Raw genomic sequence first — 18873 nt, 5'->3', positions numbered from 1 at the left:
TAGGGCAAGTAAATCTTACACTAAAGAAATGTGGCTGAGAGTGACTAACATACAGGTGAGAGAATTTATTTCAATTAACTTTCTGAAATAATGCTGTTAGTGAAAAATGAGAAGTTGAATCACTTCTTTACCATAATTTGGCCTTGATGACATTATTTAAACTTGTATGGAAGGTTAAAGCATAGTGTAAATTTAACTTCCAAAGCCTCCCATTTTGGAAATATATAAATTGGCAGATTTAGTCACTGCTTGAGGGAGAAAAACCTGGAAAATGATGGAGAATATGTACGTGTTAAAAAATAAATCTGAGGAAACAGAGATTGTCAATATAGTCAAACCAGAGTCAATGCAATAAACCTAGATGACATTACATTAAGTGAAATTATTCAGACTCAGAAAACAAATACTGCATCATCTCACCTACATGTGGAATCAAAAGTAATCAAGGTCATAGAAGGCAAGAATAGAGTGGTGGTTGCCAGGGAAATGTAGGTCAAAGGGTAAAAACTTTCAGTTATTCAAGTTTCCATCTTCTCAGCAGCAAAACTACTACTCTGTGTTGCTGTTTCTATGACCAAATCCACAATGAAGTTTCCACAACTGTTGCAACGTGCTTCACTGAAAGCAAAGGATATTTAATTCAGAACGAACTGGACCATGCTTTGTTCCTCTTCCCTAGTGAGAACACAGTTCGATATTCCAAAAAACTTTACCAAAGGAGGAAGGGCCCTGGATAATCTCAGGCCAGGAAGTGTGATATGTTGCAAAATTTTAAAATCTCCTTCTTATAGCCATCAAAAATGCTAATTTCTTGGTGACTATGCATAATATCATAAAAATTGCCCCAATCTAATAGCTTTTTAGTCCATCATGTGAAGGAATTAAAAGGTGCTATTGCTGTAACCACCTAAGAGAGCGTACTAGAGTTAGCTAAAAGTACTGGTGGTATCTTTTCCAGATTGCCTATTTTTATCAGAACACATCTTTGTGCTACAGAGGTTTCAAGTTAATTTATATATATTCATTACCTGTTCATTTGTATTGAAGAATGTTTACTTGAAAAATGGCCAGTAGCATTGTATTGTGCTATAAGTGAAGAGAAAACATAAAATGTTTAACAGGGTATCTGTCATTATTACATGGAACAGGAGAAAATAAATCTTTATAGACAAATAGACTAGGAATTATGAAATGAAGTGCCCCTAATTGTGTTTAATAGTATCAGAATATAAATCAACGAGGACAAAGTAGTTAGCACTGCTAAATACACAAAATTTCATGTTTTGTTTTGCATGGGGTTGTCAGGTTTTTAGATTCTATGATAGTTTTGTTGTTTGTTTAATTTGAAAAGCAGGTCAAGCTTCCTGGAGATGACACTACATCTAAATAGAAGTTTGTATAAGAGCAAACTGAATAGAAGCAATTAAATTTTTGCAAAATCAAAGTTCTGGATTGAGTCTTCTCTGAAAGTTTCACTCATTTGCTGACAAAATAAACATGAACCAATTGAAAGGGAGAGACTAACAGTAATAAAAGTTTTGCCTCCTTAACAGATAGTTTGTAGTAAATAAGGCAGTTAAAAGAATTTAGTCTTAATCTGGAAACATTGAATGAATTATAAAAAATATTTGGAATATTAGTGCTTCCTCAATGACTGCCGATGCAGCCCAGTGTGGAATTGCTTTGTTTGTGACAATTTTCTATTTATGTATAAATATTTTCTGTAGGCCAGTATAAGTTCTGAATAAAGCTTTAGAGATACTAAATAAAATACAGATACATGCATATCAGTACAGTGCTACAGAAAATTACCTTATGAAGCAATTGTGTTTAGTGCACACAGGGATGGCTCAAAATTAGGATGACAATAAAAAAAATTCATTTGCTTTTATGCCTGGTGAACCAGGGCATTTATTGGAAGAGACAGATTTTATCAAAGATTATATAAAGATTGTTCTTTATCTAGAGAGTCTAATATTTAAAGTATCCCATGCTAAAGTTGCTCCAAGTAAAAGAGTATAACTAGTAATCATACAATTTTTAATGTTTTCTAATTTAAAGATTTATTTCCTTAGGGCTCTAACCAAAACTATAAAACTAAAATAATTCTCAGGGCTTTAATATAAATATTCAGATTCTATTACAAAGTAAGGAAAAAGTGGGGATCACTTTGAGGCATTCTTTACTCTATGCCATCCTGCTGTTAAGAGGTAGTGCTATGAGAAAGTTGTGCTTGTAAAATATCCAATGGCATTTTAATAATTAAACTATTACTCTAATAACCCAATGACTTTAGTAATTAGGATAACTGAAAAACTTTTCCAGAAAAGCAGCTGGATTTAAGCAGCATCTCCATATTGCTTTTGAATAAGTTCCATCATTGATACATGCTTAAGCCTAATTTAATTATAATTTAATAATTATTTAAAAATAATGTCACATTTGCTGAAAGCCACTTGAAATTGTTCATTTTATATTATATTTGCATAAGCCAGGTCACTGTTTTTTTCTATTTTTTTTAAATTCAAGTGTAATTAATATATGGTGTTCTTTTAGTTTCAGGTTTACAATATAATGGTTCAACAATTGTATACATTATTCAGTGATCGTTAAGATAAGTGTACTCTTGGGGCACCTGGGTGGCTCAGTTAGTTGAGCCTCCGACTTCGGCTCAGGTCATGATCTCACGGTCTGTGAGTTCAAGCCCCCATCGGGCTTTGTGCTGACGGCGGCTCAGAACCTGGAGCCCACTTTGGATTCTGTTTCCCTCTCTCACTCTGCTCCTCCCCTGCTCGTGCTCTGACTCTCTCTCTCCCTGTCAAAAATAAATCAACATTAAAAAAAATTTTTTAAAAAGATAAATGTACTCTTAACCCTCTTTATCTGCTTCACTCATTCCCCTGCACCTCCCCTCTGGCATCCAGCCGTTTGTTCTAAAATTTAAGGGTTCTTTTTTTCTTCTTTGTTAGGCTTCTTAAATTCCGCATGGGAATGAAATTATATGCTATTTCTCTACTTCTGACTTATTTCATTACATATATGTGTATATATATATATATATGTGTGTGTGTGTGTGTGTGTGTGTATATATATATATATACACACACACACACACACACCACCACCACCACTTCTTATCTATTTATATATTGATGGACACTTGGGTTGTTTCTATATCTTGGCCTGCAGTAAACATCAGGACAAATATACCTTTTCAAATTAGTGTTTTCATTTTCTTTGCGGAAATAACCAGTAGTGGAACTACTGGATCATATGGTAACTCTATTTTTAATTTTTTTAAAGAATTTGCACACTGTTTTTCAGAGTGGCTACCCCAATTTGCATTCCCACCAGAAGTGCACAGGTTTTCCTTTTTCTCCACATTCTTACCAATACCTGTTGTTTCTTGTGCTTTTGATTTTAGCCATTCTGACAGATGTGAGGTGATATCTCATTGTTGCTATAATTTACATTTGCATGATGATTAGTGATAGTGAACATCTCTCCATTTGTCTGTTGACCATCTGTATGTCTTCTTTGGAAAAATGTCTAGTCAGGTCTTTCGTCCATTTTTTAAATGGGATTATCTGGCTTTTTGTTATTGAGTTGTATAAGTTCTTTTTATATTTTGGATATCAGTCCCTCATCAGATATATCATTTGAAAATATCTTCTCTGATTTAGTAGGTTGTCTTCCTGTGTTTTTGATATCTTCCTTTGAGAAAAGCTTTTTATTTTTTATAGTACCAATAGTTTAATTTTGTTTTTGCTTCCTTTGCCAGAAAGGATGTATCTAGAAAAAAGTTACTATAGTTGATGCCAAAGAAATTACTGTCTATGTTTTCTTCTAGAGATTTTATAGTTTTGTGTCTCACATGTACGTCTTCAATCAATTTTGAGTTTATCTTCTGTGTATGGTGTAAGAAAGTGGTCCAGTTTCATTCTTTTGCATGTAACTGTTCAGTCTTCCCAATACCATTTGTTGAAGAAATTGTCTTTTTCTTACTTTAAATTCCTGCTTCTTTTGTCGTAGATCAATCAACCAAAAATGTGTGAGTATGTTTCTGGATTCTCTGTTCTGTTCTATTTATCTGTGTGTCTATTCTTTTGTACCAGTACCATAATGTTTTGTTTAGTATAGCTTTGTAGTGTATCTTGAAATCTGGGTTTGTGATACCTCAAGATTTGTTCTTTTTCAAGATTGCTTTGGCTATTTCAGGTCTTTTGTTGTTCCATACAAGTTTTAGTGTTATTTGTTCTGGTTCTGTGAAAAATGCTGTTGACGTTTTGATAAGGCTACATTAAATCTGTAGATTGCTTTGGGTATTACAGACATTTTAACAATATTGTTTCTTCTAGTACATGAGCATGTGCTATCTTTCCATTTGTTTGTGTCATCTTCAATTTCTTTCATCAGTGTTTTATAGTTTTTGGAATAGATGATTTTTTACTTCCTTGATTAAGTTTGCTCCTAGGTATCTTATTCTTTCTGGTACAATTATAAATGGGATTGTTTTATTAATTTCTCTTTCTACTACTTCATTATTAGTGAATAGAAAGACAAAAGATTTCTGTATATTAACATTGTATCCTGTGATTTTACTGAATTCATTTATCAGTTCTTGTAGTTTTTAGTGGAGTTTTTAGGGTTTTCTGTATATAGTACTATATCACCTGAAACTAGTGAAAATTTGACTTTTCCTTACCAATTTGGGTGCCTTTTCTAGTTGTTGTCTGACTGCTATGGCTAAGTATTCCAGTATTATGTTGAATAAAAGTGCTGTGTGGTTCCTAATATTAGGGGGAAAGCTCTCAGTTTTCTAGCATTAAGTATGATGTTAGCTATGGGTTTTTCAATTGGCCCTTTATTACATTAAGGTATGTCCCTTCTAAACCTACTTTCCTGAGTTTTTATCATGAATGCATGTTGTACTTTGTCAAATGCTTTTTCTGCCTCTATTGAGATGATCATATGGCTTTTATCCTTTCTCTTTTTAATGTGTTCTATCATGCTGATTGACTTGTGAATATTGAACGATATCCCAGAAATAAACCCCACTTGATTATGGTGAATGATTTTTTGATTGTTTTTAACGTTTTATTATTTTTTTTTTGAGAGAGTCTCAATTTGAGAGAGTCACCATTTTATTTTTTATTTTTTGCTCTAATCTTTATTATTTTCTTCCTTCTACTAGCTTTAAGCTGTGCTGTTCTTTGTTTCTATGTGTAAGAGTAGCTTGTTTATTTGAGATTTTTCTTGTTTCTCGAGGTAGACCTGTATTGCCATAATCTTCCATATTAGAAAAAATAGTTTTTGCTGCATCTCAAAGATTTTGGACTGCTGTATTTTTATTTTCATTTTTCTCCATGTATTTTTTTTTAATTTTCTCTTTGATTTCTTGGTTGACCCATTCATTGTTGAGCAGCATTTTATTTAACTTCCATGAATCTGTGTTCTTTCCAAAATTTTTCTTGTGATTGAGTTCTAATTTATACAATTGGGGTTGGAAAAAATGTACGATATGATTTCAATCTTTCTGAATTTGTTAAGACTTGTTTTGTGACCTAACATGTGATCTATTCTGAAGAATGTTCCATCTGCCCTTGGGAAAAGTTTTTATTCTGCTATTTTGAGTTGCAATGTTCTGAATGTATCTGTTATATGCATCTAGTCCAATGTGTCATTTAAAGCCACAATTTCCTTGTAGATTTTCTGTTTAGATAATCTACTGATGTAAGTAGGGTATTAGAGTTGCCTACTATTATTGTATTACTGACAATTTCTTCCTTTATATCTGTCAATAGTTGCTTTATGTATTCAGGTGCTTCCATGTTGAGTATGGAAATATTTATTATTATTATAGCCTTTTATTGGGTTGTTTCTTCTTTCATTACGTAGTGTCCTTTTTTTGTTTTTCATTACAGTCTGTTTTAAACCCCATTTTGTCAGTTATAAGTATTCCTACCTTAGTTTTTTTTCATTTTCTTTGCATGATAAATGTTTTTCCATCCTTTCATTTTCAATCTGCATATGTCTTTAGGTCATAAGGGAGTCTCTTGTAGGCACCATGTAGATGGATCTTGCTTTTTTGTCCATTCAGACACACTACAGCTTTTGATTGAGGCTTGAGTCCATTTACATTCAAATTAATTATTGATAGGTATATACTTATTGCCATTTTGTTACTTGTTTTATGGTTGTTTTTATAATTCTTCCCTATTCCTTTCTTGTCTTGCTTTCTTCCTTTGCAGTTTGCTGGCTTTCTTTAGTGATATGGTTGTGTTCCTTTTTCTTTATTTTTTGTATATCTATTACAGGTTTTTTATTTGTGGTTACAATTGATTCATATATAATATGAATATAATAGTCTAAATTAAGTTGATGATCACTTAAGTTTGAACCCATTTTTAAAGCACTGAATTTTTATTCCCCTCTCTTTATGTTTTATGTATATGAAATCCTTTATATCCTTTTATTTTGTGAATCCATTGACTGAGTTTTTATACATATAATTGATTTTACAACTTTTATGTTTAGCCTACATAAGGATTTTATAAGTGATTAATCTACTACTTTTTTGTGTTTACATATACCTGTAAACATCTTTTTTTTTCCTTTCCTAATTTCTCACTCCTGAGTATGGCCTTTTATTTTCTCTCAAAGAATTCCCTTTAATGTTTCTTTTAAGGATGGTTTATTGGTGATGAACTCATTTAACTGTTTTTTGTCTTTTATTTTGTTGTTGTTGTTTTTGTTTTGGGTCTGGAAAACTATTTTTATTTCTATTCTGAATTATAGTCTTACAAGTTTCATTCTCTCAGCACTTTGAATATATCATAACACTCCCTTCTGGTCTTCAAAGTTTGTGCTGAAAAATCAGCTGATAGCCTTATCTGGTTTCCTTTGTATCTTGCTGTGTTAAAAATTCTCTCTTTATCACTACATTTGCCATTTTGATTACTATGTGTGTCAGTATGGCCTCCTTGGATTGATTTTGTTGCAGGCTCTCTATGCCTCATTCATCTGGATGTCTACTCCTTTCCTTAGATCCAGGAAGTTTTCAGCTATTATTTCTTCAAATCAACTTTCTGTCTCCTTTCTTCTTTCTTCTCCTTCTGGAATCCCTATGATTTTGTTATAACTGATGATGTCACTGAGTTCCCTTAACTTATTCTCATTTTTTTAATTATTATTTTGTTTTCTTTAGGCTGTTCATTTCAGTTGTTTTCCATTACTCTGTCTTTCAGCTACCTGATCCATTCTTCTGTCCCTTCTAATCTACTATTGATTCTCTCTAGTGTATTTTTAAATTTCAGTTATTAGCTCTTCATTTCTGATTTTTTTAAGTTTTCTATCTTTTTGTTGAAGGACTTGCTGAGATCCCCCACTGTTTTCTCAAGTCTGGTAAGTACTTTTATGACCATACATGAATTATTATCTGGCATATTGCTTACCTCTGTTTCATTAATCTTTCTGTTGTGGTTTTGCCATGGGTATATTCCTCTATCTCCTCATTTTGTCTCTCTGTGTTTGTTTGTATCAGGAAAATCAATTACATCTCCTGCTATTGAAAGTAATGGCTCTATGAAGAAGAGGTCCTATGGTCCTATGATACAATGTCCCCTGTTTACCAGAACCAGGTGCGTCAGTGGCGTCTCCTATGTAGGTTGTGTGCACACTACTGTTGTAGCTGACTCTTGTTTGCCTTCGGTTCAGTTAGCTGCAATGGCCCACTTTGCCTGTTGTGGGATGGGTTTTTCCCCTTTACTGTTAAGAGGCCTGTGTGGAGCAGTCATGGGCTTGTATTTGTTCAATATCAGCAGACAGACAAGATGCCTTCCTTTAGCCCATTTGCCAAGGTAGTGGTAACACTGAAATGTAAGGTGCTTTCCCGGTGTTGTCCCCTGAGTTTTGTTGCCCCCAGTACTTCTGTTGAGGCTGCAGTAGCATAGCCCTATAGGATGATTTTCCTGCATTGTACCTTGGGAGACTTTTGTTGGTGAGTGGAGAGGGTAGATAGGCCACATACTTGCAGCGCTGCAGATGCACTGAATGGCAGAGAACTCCCTCTGCATTGCCAGTTATACAGTTTGGCTCTTGGGACTGAGAGTATACTGATGTGTGTGGTTTTCTTCCCCTCTCCCCAGGCCAGGAAATACTTTGGAGTAGTGCAGGTTCCTGCTAGGGCTTTTTGCAGGATGAGACAGACATGACAGGAGGTCTTTTGGAGGAGCTCCTGCTGAGTAAAATGGATTAGATGGGGCAGATCCATAGAGGAATGTGGGGGTAGGACTCATGCTGTTAGCAAGTTAGGAGGAAAGTGTTTGTGGTGTTCCCCACAGGTGTCCAGCCATCCAGGTTGTAGGATGGGGAAGAAGTGGTACCCACATGCTCTTTTGCTCTTGGAGAGGTCTGTTAAAGATGTCTGTTCCTTGAGCATATGTTCTGGGATTAGTAAACAAATCTTCATATATACCCTAGGTGTTTTTCAGACTGCTGCTTCTATGCTATATCTTTGGGGACTATTTGATATCTTGTCTCTTTAAGGGCAGGGATTCATTTTCCCATCACCCTCCAGCTCTTCCAGAACCAAGCTTGCTGATTTTTAAGGTACCCAGAGTTGAGCCCTGTTGATTATAAAAAATCATAATGTTAAGCCTTACTGTTTTTCAAAGCCAAGGTTATGAAGACTTGTCTTTCCAGTGTAGGTCCCCTGTGTCTGGGGCACCTGGTATGGGGACGACTTCTCTACTTTCTCTGTGCTTTGGTGTCCTTCGCATTTGTGGTTAGTTTTGCCAAAAGTTTGGTTCCTGACTGGATCTCTGCTCTTCATATGCTTTTTGATGTGTCCTCCTCTCTACATTTAATTATGGAAGATCTGTCCTCCCAGGCTTTAGGTCATTTTCTGGGTTGGATGCATTAATGTTGCTGTTATCTAGGTGTGTCCATGGGACAGAATGAGCTTAGGATTCTCCTGCTCTGCCATCTTCACAGTTTCCCAGTTTTTATGTTTTATTTTATTTTATATTTTTTATTTTTATATTTTTATTTTTATGTTATATATATTTTTATTTTATATATATTAATATTTTATTTATTTTAATTTAAAATATTATATATTGTACTTTTATGTTTTTATATTTTATATATTTATATTATTTTATTTTATATTTTTATTTTATTATGCATATATAAATACACTATGAGTGTCAATAGTCAAAATTATATTAAAATATATACTTAGAGTAACTCTACTGCAAATCTGCCTTTTCCTTTCTATGCCTTCCTTTCTATGCAAAGAAAACCTTTGCATTCTTTTCAGTTTTATTTTCAATTTTTACACCAAAGAGCAGGCTTTATAATATTCTCCAATTATAGTGGAGATCACTCTATATTAGAATAATGATTGTTCTTGGACTTAAATTTTTTTTTATTTTTTTAATTTTTTTTTAATTGTTTTATTTGTTTTTGAGAGAGAGAGAGAGAGAGAGAGGGAGAGCAAGTGAACATGGTCAAGGGAAGGGGAGAGAGGGGAAGACACAGAATCTGAGCCCATGGACCAAGAAACTATGACCTGAGTCGAAGTTGGACACCCAACTGACTGAGCCACCTGGTGCTCCTGTTCTTGGACTTTTTATAGTTCCACTGTATATAATCATGTGTATCCCTCATATCCCAGGTCTGTTTTGTCAGACAAATCCATATGACTAATTTTACCTAATTGGATAAGAGAAGAATTGATATTTCACTTCTAGACCAGTTGTGTAAGGGCCCATGTATGACCATCTTGCTTTCTGTTCCTTTGCAATCACAATTACATAAACCTAATTAATGGGATGAGAGCACATGCATGCCTGAGTTACTAGTGGTAGTCAGAACTCCTAGAGGATCAACCACACAGAGCGGAATAATTGGATGAAAATAATAAATCTTTTTATGTTGTAAACTTTTGGCATTTTTGTTTTGTGGTCTCAGACACTACAAACCATGTATAGTTTTATCACCTCTGTCACAGAAAGTTCTTAAAGCAAAGACTTGTTCTTACATTTCAATACACTCATATAACATCTTTCAAATATGAGTTTGTAGTTGGCTACAGAAAAATCCCAGCTAGTTGCAAAATTTATTTATCAAGTAATTCAAAGATCCCTACCATCATAGAAACAAGATAAAAATAAACCATAATTAGGGTCTCCTTGGTGGCTCAGTCAATTGAGGATCCGACTTCGGCTCAGGTCATGATCTTACGGCTTGTGAGTTTGAGCTCCATGTTGGGTTCTGTGCTGACAGCTCAGAACCTGGAGCCTGCTTCAGATTCCATGTCTCCCTCTCTCTCTGCTCCTCTCTCTCTGCTCCTCCCCTGCTTGCTCTGTCTCTCTCTCTCTCAAAAATAAATTAAAAACATTAAAAAAATAAAAAAAAACAATAATCAGGTAGTGAAAATAAAACTAAATAATAAAAATACATTTTAGTCACTTAGAATATAATTAAAGTAAAACTTTATATAGCTATGTAACAATTATAGTAAACTAAAAATAAAATGACATTACCAATCATGAAGTCATTATCATCAAAAAGAATGAAAGTAGAGAAATTATATGTGAACAAAATAGTGGGTTTTAACCACTTTGTAAAGAAAAAAAGGGGGGGTTTAAAATAAATTGAGTATTCAATTTAAGCTGAACGAAGGGAAAAACAAACCCAAGAAAATTAGAAAGTTCAAATTATTAGATAAAGCAAATGTTAATAAAATTAAAAAAAATAATGAGGCATTAGAAATGAAATGGAAAAAAAGATTAATTGAAACAGTCAAAAAAAGTACAACTTTCATGAGAAATAAACAAATAGAAAACACATGCAGACTTTTTGAACAAACTGAAAATCAATAACTCTTCTTAGATCCATCAGAGAATTGAGGTCACAGGACAAACAGCTGCCCCCAAATTGGAGATACAGACAGTTGGATATGGAGAATCACAATTTACCAGAACAGTATCCCTCAAACAAAAACCTCTGTTAAAACCTGCATAGGACAACCTAAGCTAAAATTGACAAATTGTTGGAAGCTGAGTGTGAACAAGACTAAGGATTAAAAATCCAGGTCAACCCAGTCCTAGGACTTGATGCTCCACTAGTCCGAGGACCCTACACTTTTGTGAGTTATACCTCTAGGATCTCTACCAGGTTCTCAAATGAAAACTGGAGAAAATGCACTTCTTGCAGTGGGAGGAGAAAATGATTGTGTTAAAATAGGCCCAGAGCATTCTGTTATGCCCTCAAGAGAAACTATTTTACCAGACCCTAAGCAACTAGAGTTTTAACAGAACATGATTCACTTGGGAGAAGAGAAATATCCAAATCCAACCTGTAGTAGAGAAACTATAAATATCTAATTAATATAGGAAAAGTTGCACCCAGAGAGTTAACCTTTATTTGTACCAAAGAACTCACACAATAGAGAAACTCTATCTTTGCAATCAACATGAAAAATCTGTCATTGATAATTTATCCCTATAACAAGAACAAATTCTCATTGTCTAGTCACCACAGGTCTGTGATCACTGTGGATGAGTCCCCAATCAAGCTCCAGCCCTGGTGTGCTAAAGAAAACTCTAAATAGAAATAATCCCTAAAACAAGAAAAAAGTATTTATTTGGAGGAAGAAATTCTTGAGTTACACAAATAATTCATAATGGTGAAGTAGTTCAATTACATATTGGAAATCTATTACTTTTACAGTGACATTTGTAGGACATATGAGGTTCTTCACTACATAAAACATTCTCAGTGTTATGAGTGGAAGACAGTCTTCAGTGATCACTCATTCTTCAGTCAACATTAGTCATATCACACTGTGGGCACACCAATATTTAAGGCATATGACAAAGCTATCAGATGGAGTCCACGTCAGAAAACTCATACCGGGAAGACACATGACTGAGCAAATAATGTGGGCTTTGCCTAATGACCTACTACTTAAAATTGTAACATAAAGATGTAGGATTATAAAGTGGTCATGGCAATCCTGAATGCACAATTTGGAAACAAGTAATACATGAGATAAACCAACTTCAGTAGATGTGTACCTGTGTGTAAGCATGCAGTAGGAATGGTTGCTGAAATATTAAGTCTACTTGCATTTGTCTTGACAAAATCGAGAAACAGTATCTTGAATACAAATGGATTCCATTTGAATCCAAATGGAATTTGAATACAAATTTGAATACAAATACAAATACAAATACATTTGAATACAAATACAAATGGAATACCATTTTTCCTTAATCATATATCACTATTAGTCATTTAGTCAGTTTCTATATTTTGTGCATTCTAAACATAATTGCAAAGATATGCATCAATCAGAAAATACCTGAATGAAACTGAAAATTTTAGGACCAAAAATGAAGTGTGTTAATAAGTACAAAATATGTATATACATAAATGGGACCAAAAGATGATAAATAAATCTTTATTTTGTGAGTTAAAAAAAACTAGGGGATACAAATGATTTAATGAGTTTCTTTATCGGAGGCGGTTTCTCACACTGTTACCCACTTTACTTTCTCTTCTTGCTGAACTATTAAATGACACAACTTTTTCACATTTCCAGAGTGTTCCACAAGCCATCTGTTTTTTTCCTTACCAAAATATGGAAGTATAAATGCTTCCCTTTTTAACTTTCGCATCTAATTTTCTTCTTTTATTTTAAATTTCTGAGGACCAATATGAATTTCATGTCAGCTGCCAAATATTCAGAGATTTTCTGAAACTGGGTGACATTTAGCAATAGTAGTTACATTTTTGAATACTCATTCTACTTTGGTTAAAAAAAAAAAGAGGAGTTAGGCTAAGTCATTACATTTTGCCAAATCCTTTTTAAATTTCATCATGAAAAGAGACGATGGTATCTTTAGGAAACTTTGTTATGAAAACTGAAGCAAATGGAAGACTATTTCACAGGATAATAAAATAAAATGAGATCTAGAATTATGGGGGTGAAATAATTAGATCTCAATAGTTGTGTTAAATAGGAAGTGCTTTCACATACAATTGGTTGTGTTGATAAATAAATCGCATTTTAGCTCCATGTATTTGCATTTATGACTACTGAGGAAAAAAAAAATCTTCACTTAGCTGCCCAATAAACATCAGTCACCGAATCACCAAAAATCATTTAATTCTAGAAACATGAATTGCATGGATCCTACACTTGAAGCACATAAACCTATAATTTTTAATATGTGGATGAGCTGGTGTTTGACCTAATTTAGAAACATACCATACTTTGGCTGCTGTATTTATATAGGCTCCAAAATAATGTTCTTGAAGAGGGATTTATCCAAATATTTAAAGTTAGTATTTTTAGGTTATTGGGAAATTTTACTTATCCTGTGATTTCTCTCCACTTTTAAAATGAAAATTTTAAATCTTGTTTTATCTCTTTGATTACTGAGCCACTTCCTGCCCCAAAACATAAACTTAATGAAGGATTTTGAGTTTCCCAAAGACGCTTATCTACTTCCAAGCTGTTCTGTGTTCAGAGTGCAATTTGCAGTTATAAAATTCCTGAGCTTGCCCCATCAGGGGATAAACTAATTTCCAACTTAATGGAAAGATTTGTGATGGCTTAACTGTTTCATGAGGCTAAAAATTTAGACCAAACTGATTTTAAATCTCATTTCCAGAGAAAGATAGTTATAACCTAAGAATAGTTTTCAAAACTATACCCAATTTTTAAAGGTGTGTGCTCAAAAACAGACTATAGACTTTGTAGCTTCCTTGCCAGTGCTGGAAGGAACAATCACCCCATCACCCCATCATATGAATTGTCTTTATGGTGTCTGCACTCAGAGATTGATGCTCCAGGGAGAATTCACATCTCATTGAAGTTACTCTTAAATTTTATTGTGCAAGTGATCATGTAATTTAAAACTAATTCTGGCTTTTACAGTCATGTTTTCTTTAGCTCAAATTTAAGTAAATTGTCAGAGATGATAGTAAACAATTATGCTTTTATTTTGTAGTAAGGTATTACTTGGAATATAGTGCCAAGATTAACAATTTTTTATAAAGAAAATATATACAGAGTTACCACTATATGTTCTTTTGAATGATATTTTGAATTTCTTTAAAAAGTTATTAGTAATTATTAGATGTTGATGCTCATTACTCCTTGGAGAAATATCTAAAACCAACATCACTTTAAAATCACTAAATGATTTCCAATTGGATGATAAATATGAAATTCTTTTTTATAAAAATTATAACTTGAATGGATTGTGATAGCAGATCATGCATTAACTATTTATGTACTGTCAGAGCATGATATCTATGATGTCCATTCTAAGAAACACAGGAAATGGGTTATAGATATATACTCTTGGGGCATATTTTGAACTATTAGAGTTTATTTAAATATTTAGGTGTGGAGAATGTATTACTAGAGAAGGTCAAGACGTTTGTTTCTTTTTTTCCCTCAGCAAATACTAACTTTGAGGTAAAGTTCAAAAAATAAAAACTTCAGCTTTTTTTTTTTTTTTTTTTTTAATTTTGGAGAGAAAGAGAGAGATGTGAGTCAGGGGAGGTGGACTGAGGGAGAGACAGGGAGAATCTCAAGCAGGCTCCACCCTCAGCAAGGAGCTTGACATGGGGCTCAATCCCATGACCTTGGATCATGACCTGAGCTGAAACCAAATCAGATACTCAACTGACTGAGTCACCCAGGTGCCCCAAAACTTCAGCTTTAATACATACGGAGATGACGCGATGGCTCCACACAGTACTATAGCAATGGCAAAACTCTGATTCTATTGTGACTATTTTTACTTCAATTGTGATTTGAGACCTATTTGATCTTGCCTTTGTCACTCATATATGAGTGACTTTGGCTAAATTTCTTAACACTGTGTACGTCAATCACATTATCTGGAAACTAGTGATCACAGAGCTTAACTGATTTGAGAAAATTAAAAAAAAAATGTGTGAAAGTGGCTGACATATGTATTCAATAAAGTTATAAAGTCTGGTTGAATCAAAATATTTCAAGCCAGAAATTTTTCTTTGCATTTTTCTCTTACCTTAAGATCTAGTAATCTAAACTCTGGATTTTAAAAACAAACACAAACAAACAAAAACAACAAATCTAATGCTTATTTGACACAATGATATAACAACATCAACAAAAATCAAAGAAAAAAAGCTTAATTCTCATTTAGTAAAAGTTTAAAGTTATTTTATCTCTAAGGCTAACTTGTAACTATTATTGTAGATAAAATCAAAGTATAAAGGACATTATGACAGATATAAACAAATGTAATGTCTATAAAAATATAGTCAAGGAAGGAATCACATGTATACTGGTAGAATTTTGAAGCCTTCACAATGGAGATCATATTTGTGCTGGGCTTTGAAATATGAATGGACTTGTAACTATCAAAGGAGATAAGATAATTCCTCACAGAGGAAAAAGCATGAGCAAATTATGGGAATACATGAATGGGCATATCACATTAAAAAATAGGAGGACATAATGAATAACACTTCATTTTGTTGGGATAGAATGACAGGCAACAAAAACAACCCAGTAAATAAGATGTCAGCATTTTCATTCACTAATGTGGTATAAATATTCAAAAACATTCAAAAAAACATTCCAGAGTTAATTCAATGAAGCAGTGTTGTTTTACAAACAGTTAAATCACAACAGGTCGAATCTTTTCATTCATACTTGCTCATTTAATCCATCTCTGAGAGGATATAAACACAATTTGTCATATGAAAAACAAGTCATTATTTTAAATAAGTGAACTTTGGGGCACCTGGGTGGCTCAGTCGGTTGAGCGTCTGACTTCAGCTCAGATCATGAACTCATAGTTTGTGAGTTCGAGTTCCACGTCAGTCTCTGTTTTGACAGCTGGGAGTCTGGAGCCTGCTTCCAATTCTGTGTCTCCTCTCTCTCTCTCTGCCGTTCCCCCTTTCTCTCTCTCTCTCTCTCTCAAAAAAAAAATAAATAAATAAATAAATAAACATTATTTTTTTTTTTAAGTAAGTGAAGTTTAAGACATCTGGTAGGATTCCAGTCGGATTCCTCACTTATTATATTTGAATAAATAATCTTCAAACTTAACAAGTTTATACTAGTGCAGATATTAAATGGAATCCCATTTTTATAGTCCAATAGTGATAAGTAAGGGCTTAAAAATTTATTTAGTGATATCAGGTTTTGTAATTAGAATTAAACAAAAGCACTGAGTCAAATATAATGCAAGAGTAAAACACTCTTACTTTGTTAAAGGTAAAAATATTTTTTATGGTGGCCTTTCTCAATGGACATGATATTTCTAAAAATTCTGGTAAGAGAGCACATCAAATTAAAAAGAAAATTAGTTCTAAGAAAAGGGGTAGACTTATTTTTAGTGGCATTTATTAGAAAGGTAATACATGTTCATTTAACCAGAGCCGTGTATATGCAGGTTTGCTCACAAATACTCAGGAGTTATCTTAGATGTCTATGGTTCTATACAACTGGTCTGCTTAGTTTCCCACCTCCCTCATTATTGGTCTAAACTATCACCTCTAACCCTTTCCCTAGTCTAACAAATCTAGTCTACCTGGATTGAGTCTCTTGTCTTTGTTGAGACAGTAACTCTAGATAATACATTCCTAGTGCTCTCAGAAACTGCTGGTCTGCCAAGAAAAAGATATGACAGGGAGTAGAAGATTGAAGTAAAATGTTATTTTTATTTATTTATTTTTGCTTGATAGTTTGTTTTACATTTATTTTCCTGTTTTCCTTAGAGCTCACCAATATGTCGATATTCTTCCTCAGGGTTCTGATAATGAATACAAAAATATTACATTTTAATTAAATGCACGCAAATGAGAATTCAAAATAGATACAAAAAAAAAACCACTTTGAATGACTAGAATCATCTGCTAATGATTCCCTATTCTATCCTTAGACTACAATCGTGATTATAATGTGCTTGTTTTATTGCTATAGTTCCTGCTCAAAATTTCATAGTTATGATACCTTATTTTATTTTACTTATGTCTGGATGAATATTCACAGTAAGTTGTAAATATATGTGCACACATATATGAGCTTGTATATTAAAATATATTTATTGTATAATAATCCACATGTATGTATTGGAATAGATTTAGCATTTGTAAATTATAATGCTTATTTTAGATTACATATACTATATTTGTATGGAAATGAATGTGGTGATATGAAATTTTAATATGTTATCCAAGTATTTGCATCCTGGTGTTCATGATAATACTAGCAAATATTTCTATTCCAGTATTCCTAAAAACACTGGAGAAGTGATCTTACTAGAGAGAATTAAGAATTGGCAGCAATAAATATTTAGATAGTTTAGTGTGGGACTCAAACAATTTTTAAAAATCTTTCTGTAAATACACTTCCTTCAGCTTAAGGTATGCATATCTTCTTGATGATATCACCAACATCTTAGTAGTGGCCATTTTACTTTCAGTCTTTCTGGGAGCCACAAATATCTCCATACCCTGTGGCAAACCATTAACAGTAAAGTGCTTCCTTTTATCATTTTTACCTATTTAATTTTAAGTTTGTTCGTTTGTTTATTTAGAAAGAGAGGAGGGGTGCAGAGAGAGGAAGAGAGAGAGTACCAAGCAGGCTCCCATCTGTCAGCACTGAGCCAGACATGGGACTCAATCAGATAACGACCTGAGTGGAGATCAAGAGTCCAATGCTTAACTGTCTGAACCACCCAGCTGTCTCCCTTGATCATTTTTAAAAACTCTGTCCAAAGTCTTGTAATGAAGGGAAAATATCAAAGAAAATGATAGTCCTTCTTGTGTGTGTGATTGTATCTACAACGTTTTTCAATTTGTTTCCACCTATTGATGACTACTTTGATTTATTTTTTTCATGCGAGCCAGTGTAACTCTTGCCTCCCCCTTTACTTAGAGCCTTTGTAATAAGAATTATTTTTACATTTCTTGTGTCCATATCATTTTTGAACGTTTATTAAGTAACCCTAGTTTCCTTCACTTCTAGGCAGCTCCATATTTTTCTATTTTCTATATATATTTTCTATAGACTATATATTTTCTATAACACACACTTTGCCTAGTCTTCCAAAAATCAGCTTCGTCTTTTTTTTTTCCCCTGTGAAATTTCTCTGTAAAAACCCATGGAATTAAGTATGGCTTCTTTGGGTATCAGCTAGCATCATGCCTATTCCTCTAATGTTGCAGATATAGCAATTAGAAAACAAAAAATATATATATATATATGTATATTTATTTTCCTTTTTAAAAACAATTCTATTGAGGTGTAATTAAATACAATAAGCTACACTAATTTAAGGTGTGTAACATATGTTTTTAGACACACACACTCATAAAACCATTTCCACAGTCAAGATAATAAGCATATATATCATCCTCAAAAATGTCCCTATGCCCTTTGGTAATAATACCCTGCTGCTCATCTTGCCTACCTTCTATCATGTCCAAACAAAACTCAATCTGCTCTCTATTTCTATATGTTAATTTGCCATTTCAAGAGTTTTATATAAATAGAACACAGGGTATGTTCTCTCTTTTTCTTTTGCTTCTTTCATTTAGGACAATTATTTTGAGAGTCACTGGTAGAGTTTTCTGTATCAATAGTTCATTCCCTTTAATGCTTCAACAGTGTTCTTTTACATGGTGAGGCCACAACTAGTTTATCCATTCAATTGCTGATGGACATTTAGGTTGTTTCCAGTTTGGGGCTACTAAAATAAAACAGCTATAAATATATGTGTACAAATCTTTGCATGGATATGTGTGAATCTTGGGCAAGTGCATAGGGATGAAACGGTTGGATTTTAT

This window comes from Panthera leo, chromosome D1, assembly GCF_018350215.1.
Source record: "Panthera leo isolate Ple1 chromosome D1, P.leo_Ple1_pat1.1, whole genome shotgun sequence".
Classification (NCBI taxonomy): domain Eukaryota; kingdom Metazoa; phylum Chordata; class Mammalia; order Carnivora; family Felidae; genus Panthera; species Panthera leo.
This window is presented reverse-complemented; position numbering follows the sequence as displayed.